Genomic DNA, 9,438 nt, shown 5'->3' with positions numbered 1-9,438 from the left:
TTTTTCCCTGCTGGATGGAGCTGCTGGTTGATTTGAACACCATACCTTTAGGTGGGCAGCACACTTCCTTACCATTAAGCCAAAGGAGTTTTTTTCCTTACCCATGTAATTTATTATTATATTCAGAAGTTAAAAATAGTCTGTTATACCTTGATAATATTTTTGTCTTCCTATTTGCAGTTGTGTAACAGCAATATTTTCCCCCCCTTAAAAGTTGTCTTCGAGTCTGCGCGCCCACTCTTCTGCTCTTGTATTCTTGCTGACATCTGCGCCACCTCCACCGCCTCCGTGAGGGAAATCGTACACCTGCAGGCCAGACAGTGCGGAAACCAAATCGGCACCAAGTTCTGGGAGGTGATCAGCGACGAGCATGGCATCGACCCCACTGGCACCTACCACTGCGACAGCGATCTGCAGCTGGAGCGGATCAACGTGTCCTACAACGAGGCCACCGGTGGCAAGTACGTGCCCCGTGCCGTCCTGGTGGACCTGGAGCCGGGCACCATGGACTCTGTGCGCTCCAGGCCTTTTGGGCAGATCTTCCGGCCTGACAACTTCGTTTTTGGTCAGAGTTGTGCGGGGAACAACTGGGCCAAGGGTCAGTCACTACACACAGAGGGTGCGGAGCTGGTGGACTCTGTGCTGGATGTCGTGAGGAAGGAGGCAGAGAGCTGTGACTGTCTGCAGGGTTTCCAGCTGACCCACTCCCTGGGGGGGGGCGGGGATCGGGTCTGGCATGGGCACTCTCCTCATGAGCAAGATCCGAGAGGAGTACCCAGACCGCATCACGAACACCCTCAGCGTGGTACCCTCGCCCAAGGTGTCGGACACGGTGGTGGAGCCCTACAATGCCACTCTTTCGGTCCACCAGCTGGTGGAGAACACGGACAAGACCTACTGCATCGACAACGAGGCCCTGTACAACATCTGCTTCCGCACCCTCAAGCTGACCACACCCACCTATGGTGACGCTCAATGCCGACCTGCGCAAGCTGGCTGTCACCATGGTGCCCTTCCCACGCCTGCACTTCTTCATGCCTGGCTTTGCCCCTCTCACCAGCCGCGGCAGCCAGCAGTACCGGGCCCTGACCATGCCTGAGCTCACTCAGCAGATGTCTGATGCCAAGAACATGATGGCCGCCTGCGACCCGTCGCTGCCGCATTCAGGGGCCGCATGTCCATGAAGGAAGTGGAAGAGCAGATGCTGAACGTGCAGAACAAGAACAGCAGCTACTTCGTTGAGTGGATCCCCCACAACGTCAAGACGGCCGTTTGCGACGTCCCGCCCCGGGGGCTCAAGATGTCTGCCACCTTCATCGGCAACCGCACGGCCATCCAGGAGCTGTTCAAGCGCATCTCGGAGCAGTTCACCGCCATGTTCCGGCGCAAGGCCTTCCGGCACTGGTACACGGGCGAGGGCATGGACGAGATGGAGTTCACCGAAGCCGAGAGCAACATGAACGACCTGGTGTCCGAGTACCAGCAGTACCAGGACGCCACGGCCGAGGAGGAGGGCTAGTTTGAGGAGGAGGCTGAGGAGGTGGCCTGGGGCCTCAGCAGGAGCCGCGTGAACTCTTCTATTTGTCTCAGCCTGTCCTGATGCGTGTCTCACTGTCCTGTCTCACATGCTGTACAGACACCGCATTAAAGCGTTTTCATAGTAAAAAAAAAAAAAGTTGTCCTCATTTACTCATTAAAGTCTCTGGTCTCGTGTGTTCTGTATTTAAGTCTATTCTATTTTTTCTTTTTCTATTTGGGTTGTTTTCTTAAGTGATGTAATGTGTCTTAATCTACAGTTTTTATTCATTACTGTTGGTTCTTTTTTCAAAAACTTTCCTTTAGCATTATTTATAAGCTTACTTTGGATTTACAAATTACCCTTATTTTTGTTTGTCTAGATATATACAAATTTTGCCATTGTGCTTGATGGACATATTTTCCTAGATATAAAATTCCCAGTTGATAATTTTGTTTTTATTTTCAAGTGTTCTGGGATTCCCATTCTTCTCAGAGTCAGCCGCAGCTTGTTGTGATCCATACAGTCAAATACCTTTGCATAGTCAATGAAATACAGATATACATTCCTCTGGTACTCTTTGTATTCAGCCAAGATCCATCTAACATTAGATATAATATCCGTAGTACCATAACCTCTTCTAAACCCAGCCTGTACTTAGGACAGTTCTCTGCTGATAGGCTGTTTCAGTCGTTTTTTTATAATCTTCAGTGGAATTTTGATTGCATGTTGTGTTAATGATATTATTTGATAATTTCCACTCTCTCAGGTCACCTTTCTTTGGCATGGGGACAAAATATTTTCCAGTCAGTGGACCAGGTGGTTGTCCTCCAGATTTCTTGGCACAAGTTGCTCAGCACATTCAGAGCAGCTTCTGTTTGTTACAATATGTTAGTTGTTATGCTGTCAATTTCTAGGGTCTTTCTTTTTTTTTTGGCAATTCTTTCAGAGTGGCTTGACTTCTTCCTTTATCACCACAGGATCTTGCTCATATGTTGTCTTATGAAATTCTTCTGTGTCTGCCAATTACTTTTGGTACAATGACTCTTTATACTCTTTCCATACTCAACTAAGAAGGCAAAGTCTATAGGATTAAAGGGAATTAGTACCAACAAAGCAAGATGGATAAAGAAAATATTGAACATGATAATAAAGAGAGCCTGGATTTAATTTACTTGTGAAAAAAAAATAATAAAAGAAGAAACAAACATCTGCTTTGATGTATGATAGAGGCAAATTATATCCAAACTTTAGTAACTGTAAGTTATGTGATCTTAAGTAACATGAATTATTTATTCATTCATCTATAAAATATATTAAATTCTTTATATGCCCAGAACTGTCTAATATCAAACATAGTAAGTACAATAGTAAAATTAATGTTCTTCCAAACTCAAGAACAGAAGCCACTGTGAATTTATATTTTAAATATAATGAAATGTTATTTCCCGTTTTTTAGATCAGCAAAAATGTAATGAAATACCTTAATTCTTTTTCTCCAGTTAAAAAATTTCCCCACGTTGATCATATATGCCATAAGTTTTTGAAGTAAATGGAAAATAAATTCTAAATATATAACATTAATTGTTCTAGTAAGGCCTTATGAGCTTGTTAAGTGAAGGGAGGTTGAAAAGTAAGTGCGCTTTGACAAGGAGGATGTTCTGAGTTTAGAGTGCAGCTTGGGAGAAGGCTTGACTGTGGGTGGGAATAGAATGAAAATAGGAAGAAGGCTGTTTTCACATGTGCTCATAGGAGCAGGGTGAAGCTCTGCATAAGAATAAATAAACTAAGAGAAATGAAAGAGAAATCTTGGCACATTAATTAAGTAAAGGGATCCTAATTTGAGGTGTAATAGATAACTATGAAGTGAAATATTGTACCCCATTTTGAGAATGATGGCATAAGTGGAGATCAGATGGAGTTCTAGTAGATAATGAGGAAAGTTATGCTCGCTGGAGATTACATGAGATCTTGCAAATGGTAGCTCTTTTTCTTAGAAATGTGTGAGAATTTATCCATTCTTTTGTACTTCTTGGGAGAAGTATAACTCAAGTCAGTAGAACCACCTTGACAATGAGTATATTTTTTTTCCTCTTTCTGGAAATTTTGTGGACTAGCTATCAATCTAGATTAAAGAATTAAGGGACAGAGGGGGGAAAATGAGGGCCTAGAAGTGAAATAAATTTAAACAGAGAATCAATAATGTGAGCCACATTTGAGATGTGTGAAAAGTCGGGGAGGGGGAAAGATGTAGACCATCAGACAAAGGAAATGAGGGCCTTGTCGCCAACATTGAGCACCAGGTTCACAGAGTATAAGGGTACTCCCTGTAGGGCTTGTCCAGTTTGGGTTTTAATATTGAACAAGAAATCAAAAGAGCATGTCTTTAAAGTGGGCCATGTAAATGATATCAGAGATCATTACCATGGCAGAGATAAATGATTCCTAAATTAGAGTGGTCCAGAAGATTTGGGAAATGCATCAAATGCCTGGATATATTAGAAAAAATAGATTACCTTTATAAACATAATAATTTACTAATTTTTGAAAGTTCTTTTATATGTGGTGCAGATGACAATATTAAGAATAAACTTAGTAAATGTCTGTATCATCTCTCATTTTACTGTAATGTATAAATAACAGGTTTTAAAAACATGGTCAACATCATGTGAACTGGTATATGTTTAAACATAAGGTTATTGAACATGGAAATGCAGCTGAAATGATTCACAGACAACGGGCAGATTGGACAAGACTATCACTGAGAACTAGTTGTTATCACTCAAATACATAAGTAAGTTGTTTCTGAAGCTGACACACAGCCATAGTTCTTGGAATTTCTTATACAATTTCTCATAGAATTCTCACAGGATTTTTAAATTGAGAGTATATTGGGCAACCACTTGTTGCTATTAGCTGTACTGTAACAAATCCCTGTCAAATCATAGTGAACCCATGTACACTGCCTAGTGCTGGACCATTCTTGTAAATGCTGCTACGCTTGAACCATTTATATTATTTAATAACTTTCTTTTTAATACTTTTTACAAATATTTATTTAATACATGCTTTATGCCAAGTACTGTTCTTAGGGATATAAATAGGTCAATGATAAAGATAAATGTCTGTTCTCATGCAACCAGCATTTCTTTGGTGGTGACCATACAGTAGGAAATTAGGAGACATATTGTCCTTAGGTGTTATCTAGTCATCTCTGACTCACAGTGTCCCTATAAAAAACTACAGCGAAATCCTGCAGTATCCTGGACCATCCTCAGAATCTCGGCTATGCTTAAACTAAATCATTGGGGCAGGCACTTAGTTAATCTATTTCATTGAGGGTCATCCTCTTCTTTACTGAATTACTACTTTTGCAGGAACTGGCCCTTCCTAGTGGTGTGCACAAAGTATGTAAAAGAAGTCTCTCCATCCTTGCCTCTGGAAAACACTATAGCTGCACTTTTTTTTATCACCATGGTATATTCAATATTCTTTGCAAACATCACAATTCAGGGACATCAACTTTTTAAAAAAGTTATATTTATTTTATACTCGTTTATATACAAAATTTATATACATTGTTTTAGTTTGTATAAATTGTATTTCACCCATTCTTTCATTCACATTGTGTTTCATACATTTATTTTCATACATAGTGGTTTATAAAATTAAGCACCGTTGATCTCTGTCCACCATTTCTCTGCTTTTTCAGGTCTCCATTGAATCTCTCCTAATTCCTTCACCCCTTCCCTCTGCACTCCAAACGCAACAACCTCATGATTTCTTCCCCTACCCACCTTCCCCAATCCTTCTCCTTCCCTTTCTTTCTTGGCGATTTTATACATATCTTACTAGTAATCCTTCAATTTTTACAATAAGGATCTTATGCAGTATTTATTCTTATAAGACTGAATTAGTTCACATGGCATAATGTTCTTCAGCCTCTTCTATATTATATGGCAGTTTTCAAAATCATTCTTCCTGAATGTTGTATAGTGTTCCATCGTGTAAATGTACCACAGCTTCTCAATCTGGTCATTTGTTTATGAACATATTGGCTGCTTCCATGTTCTTGCTATTGAAGATAATGCTGCTATGAACATTGGTGTACAAATCTCTATTTGTGTCTCAGTTCTATATTCCTCTGGATATAGTACTAGAAATTGAATAAGTAACTGAAACAGGTAACTGGTAAGTGTAATAGGTAACTTTTTGAGGTAACTGCCTTCCAGAATGTTTCTACCATTTTATAATTCCACCAACAGTGTATGAGAATTCCAGCCTTCACCTTCTCTAGAACTTATTTCTTGCTTTTTGGGCGAAATGGTTCTTGCGGTTTTTATTTGCATCTCTCTTATTGCCAGTGATTTTGAGCATTTCTTCATGTGTCTGTTGACCATCCAAATATCTTTCTCTATGAAAAGGTTTTCATGTCTTTTGCAATTTTGTGACTGGATTATCAGTCTTTTCCTTGTGGAAGCCCTTGTAGTATTCTGTAAACTTTTATTATTAGGTTCTTGTCTGAGATGTCATTGCCAAATGTATTCTCCTAGTCAGTATATTTTATTTTCACCCTATTGCGAAGTTTTTTTTATGCAGACATGTACGTAATGCTTAGAAGGTCCCATTAATCAATGCTGTCCTCTCCTGGCTATGCCCTTCTAGCTGTATTTGCCAGCCTATTTATATAATAGAATAAACTTTCCAAGTTTGTTCTCATTTTGTCTCTTACGATCTTTATAGTTTTGAGATTTACCCCTAGATCTCTGACCTACCTTGAATTGATTTTTATATATGATGGGAAATGTAGATCCTACTTCAGCTTTCTTCAGGTAAAAGTCTAATTTTGCCAGCACCATTTATTGAAGAGGTATTCATTTCCCTATTTGGTAAGCTTTGTTTCCTTGTTTAATACTAGTTGACTATAGGTCAGTTGGTTAATTTCTGGATCCTTAATTCTTTTCCCTTGGTCTGTAATTATACCAGTACTATCTATGTTGCTTTGGTTATTAGAGCTGTGTAGTAGGTTTTGAGATCAGTAGATTCTATGCTTCCCAATTTACTCTTTTTTTTAGAAGTGCTTTATTAATTTGATGCCCCTTTGCTTTTCAAATGAATATGCCAATTGTCTTTTTTATCTCTTTAAAAATGAATTTGATACCTGTGTTGAAATTGTACTAAACATACAGATTGCTTTTGGTAATATTGTAATTTTGACTAACCATGAACAAGGAACATTTTTCCATTTATTTAGGTGTCTTCTTGGTTCTCACAGTACTATTTTGTAGTTTCCCTTAAAATGGTCATTTTTAACTTTGGTTAGGTCTGTTGATGTTGTTCTTATGGGCCATCAAATCTCCTGCAACTCATACGAACCTTATGTACAATAACTCTGAACCCAGCCTAACCTGAGTCAGTCTCACTGACTCTGACACCATTGTCCTCCTGACCCCATTACTGCATCAATCCATTTCATCTAGGGTCTTTTTTTCCTGTACTGTCCCTCCATCACTCCAAGCATATTGTCCTTCTCCAAGGACTGGTCCCTCTTGGCCTTGTGCCCAAAGTATGTGAAATGGAGCTACAAAATCCTTGCCTCCAAATGGAAATTTGATTTCACTCTCTCCAAAACAGACTTGTTTGCTCTTTTGACAGTCCATCGAATGTTCAATACTCTTCTCCAGCGCTACAACTCAAAGGAATCAATTCTTCTTCTATTATCCTTAGTCATTTTCCAGCTCGCTGATGCAGAGCAAGTAATTATGAAGACCATGGTCTTGATCAGGTGCACCTTAGTCTCTAGACTGACATCATTGCTCTTTAGCACTTTGGAGGTGTCTCTAACATCAGACTTCCCCAATGCAATTTGTCTTTTGGCTTTCTGACTGCTGGTGCCAAGATTGTTGATTGTTGAGCCAAGCAAACTGAACTTAACAACCACAATATCTTCTCCATCTATCTTGGTGCTGCCAATTGGCCCAGTGGTAAAAATCTTTGTCTTCTTAATGTGGAGTTCCAATCTGTATTGAAGACTACAAACTATAGACCTTTACCTTTTGCATCAAATGCTTCAGGTAATCCTCAGTTTCAGTAAGCAAGGTTGCATCATCTGCATAAGGCAGGTTCTTGAGGAGTCTTCCTCCAAATCCCACTGCCACATTCCTCCCAGTAAAATACAGTCTTCTGAATGATCTCTTCTTCATATAGATTGAAAAGGGGTGATACGATGCATCCTTGACTCACTCGTTTCTTGATTTTTAACCATGCAGTATATCCTTGCTTTGTTCTGAGGACTGCTTCCTGGTCCAAGGATAGGTTTCATGTGGGCACAATCAAGTATTCTGGGATTCCCAGTTTTTCTCAAGATTACCACAATTGCAAAAAACTTTACATAGTCAATGAAACACAAATATTATAGACTTTACTTTGATACTTTGCTTTCAACCAAGATCCACCTGACCTTGGTAATAATATCTCAAATGCCTTGGCCTCTTTTAAATTCAGCTTATATTTCTTGTCCTTCTCTGTCAATGTACTGTTTCAGCAGTTTTTGGATAATCTTCAGCAGGATTTTTCTTGCATGAGATATTAGTGATGTTGTCAATTGCTGTCAAGTCAAGCATGACTCATAGCAGCCCTATGAACAAAAGGTCTGAAGCTGTTCTATAACTATCATCATTTATCAAAGTTTTCAATAATTTCCATACTTTGTAGAATGGTTGTACCCTAGATTTCTTGGCTCAGCCTGGTGAGTGTATCCAGGACAGTGTCTGTTTATCTCAATTTGTGGTTGTTACAACAGTACGTAGATGGGGAACTGCCAGAAGTTCAAGCAGGATTTAGAAGAGGCCATGGCCTCAGGAATATCAGTGCTGATGTCAGTTGGATCCTAGCTAAAATGAAAAAATACCAGAAAATATCTATTTGTTCTTTATTGACTATATTTATTTATATGGAATTTGTGTGGATCATAGTAAGTTAAGACTAACATTGAGAAGAATAGGAATCCCAGAGCATTTAATTGTGCTTGTGTGTAACCTGTACCTGGAACATGAAATTGTTGTGCAAACAGAGCAAGGGAATATTACATGGTTTAAAGTTAAGAAAGGAATGTATAAGGGTCATATCCTCTTTTCATACCTATTCAATATCTATGCTGAGCAAATTAGACAAAAAACTAGACTCTGTGAGAATGAATGTGGCATAAGGATTGGAGGAGACTCATGAGTAGCCTTCTTTAAGCAGTAGACACTACCTTGACTGCTGAGAGTTGAGAAGAACTTGAAGCACTTATTGCCAAATATCAAGGAATACTGCCTTCAATATGGATTGCATCTCAACATCAAGAAAATAAAAATTCTTACAACTGGACTGATAGGCAGCATCATGATAGATGGAGAAAAGATTGAAACTGTCAACAACTTCATGTTACTTGGCTGCATAATCAACATCCATGCTATCAGTAGTCAGAAAATCAGGAGATATATTGCATTGGAAATGTCTGTAGTCAGGGACCTCTCCACAAATTATTGAGGAGCAGTGATGTCAGTTTGAGGATTACGGTTTGCCTTTTACAGGCCATGGTCTTTTCAGTTATTTGCTATGCTGCTGAGAGATGGATAATGAATAAGGATGAGAGAAGAAAAATTGATGGCTTTTAGATGTGGTTTTAGAGAACAATACTGAACATCCCATGGACTTCCAAAAGAACAAACAATTATTTCTTGGAGAAAGTGCATCAGAACGGCTCCTTGGAGGCAAAGATTATAAAGCTTGATCTCACAAACCTAGGGAATGTTGCTAGGAAAGGACATTTCTTGGAGAGTGACATCATGCTTGCAAAGGTGAATGGTCAATGAAGGAGAGAAAGACCCTCAATCAGGTGGATTGGCATAGTGACTGCAGCAATGGACATTAGTGTT

At 39.4% G+C, this 9,438-nt stretch overlaps 1 pseudogene; it reads left to right on the top strand.

Moving 5' to 3' along the window:
* Positions 1–294: 294 nt before the first annotated feature.
* Positions 295–1,600, top strand: LOC102876311 (annotated as a pseudogene).
* Positions 1,601–9,438: the final 7,838 nt, after the last annotated feature.

This window comes from Elephantulus edwardii, unplaced genomic scaffold, assembly GCF_000299155.1.
Source record: "Elephantulus edwardii isolate Elephantulus edwardi_28Jun2011 unplaced genomic scaffold, EleEdw1.0 scaffold00053, whole genome shotgun sequence".
Classification (NCBI taxonomy): domain Eukaryota; kingdom Metazoa; phylum Chordata; class Mammalia; order Macroscelidea; family Macroscelididae; genus Elephantulus; species Elephantulus edwardii.
Note: the sequence above shows the minus strand (reverse complement) of the source record. Positions and strands in the feature narration are given on the sequence as shown.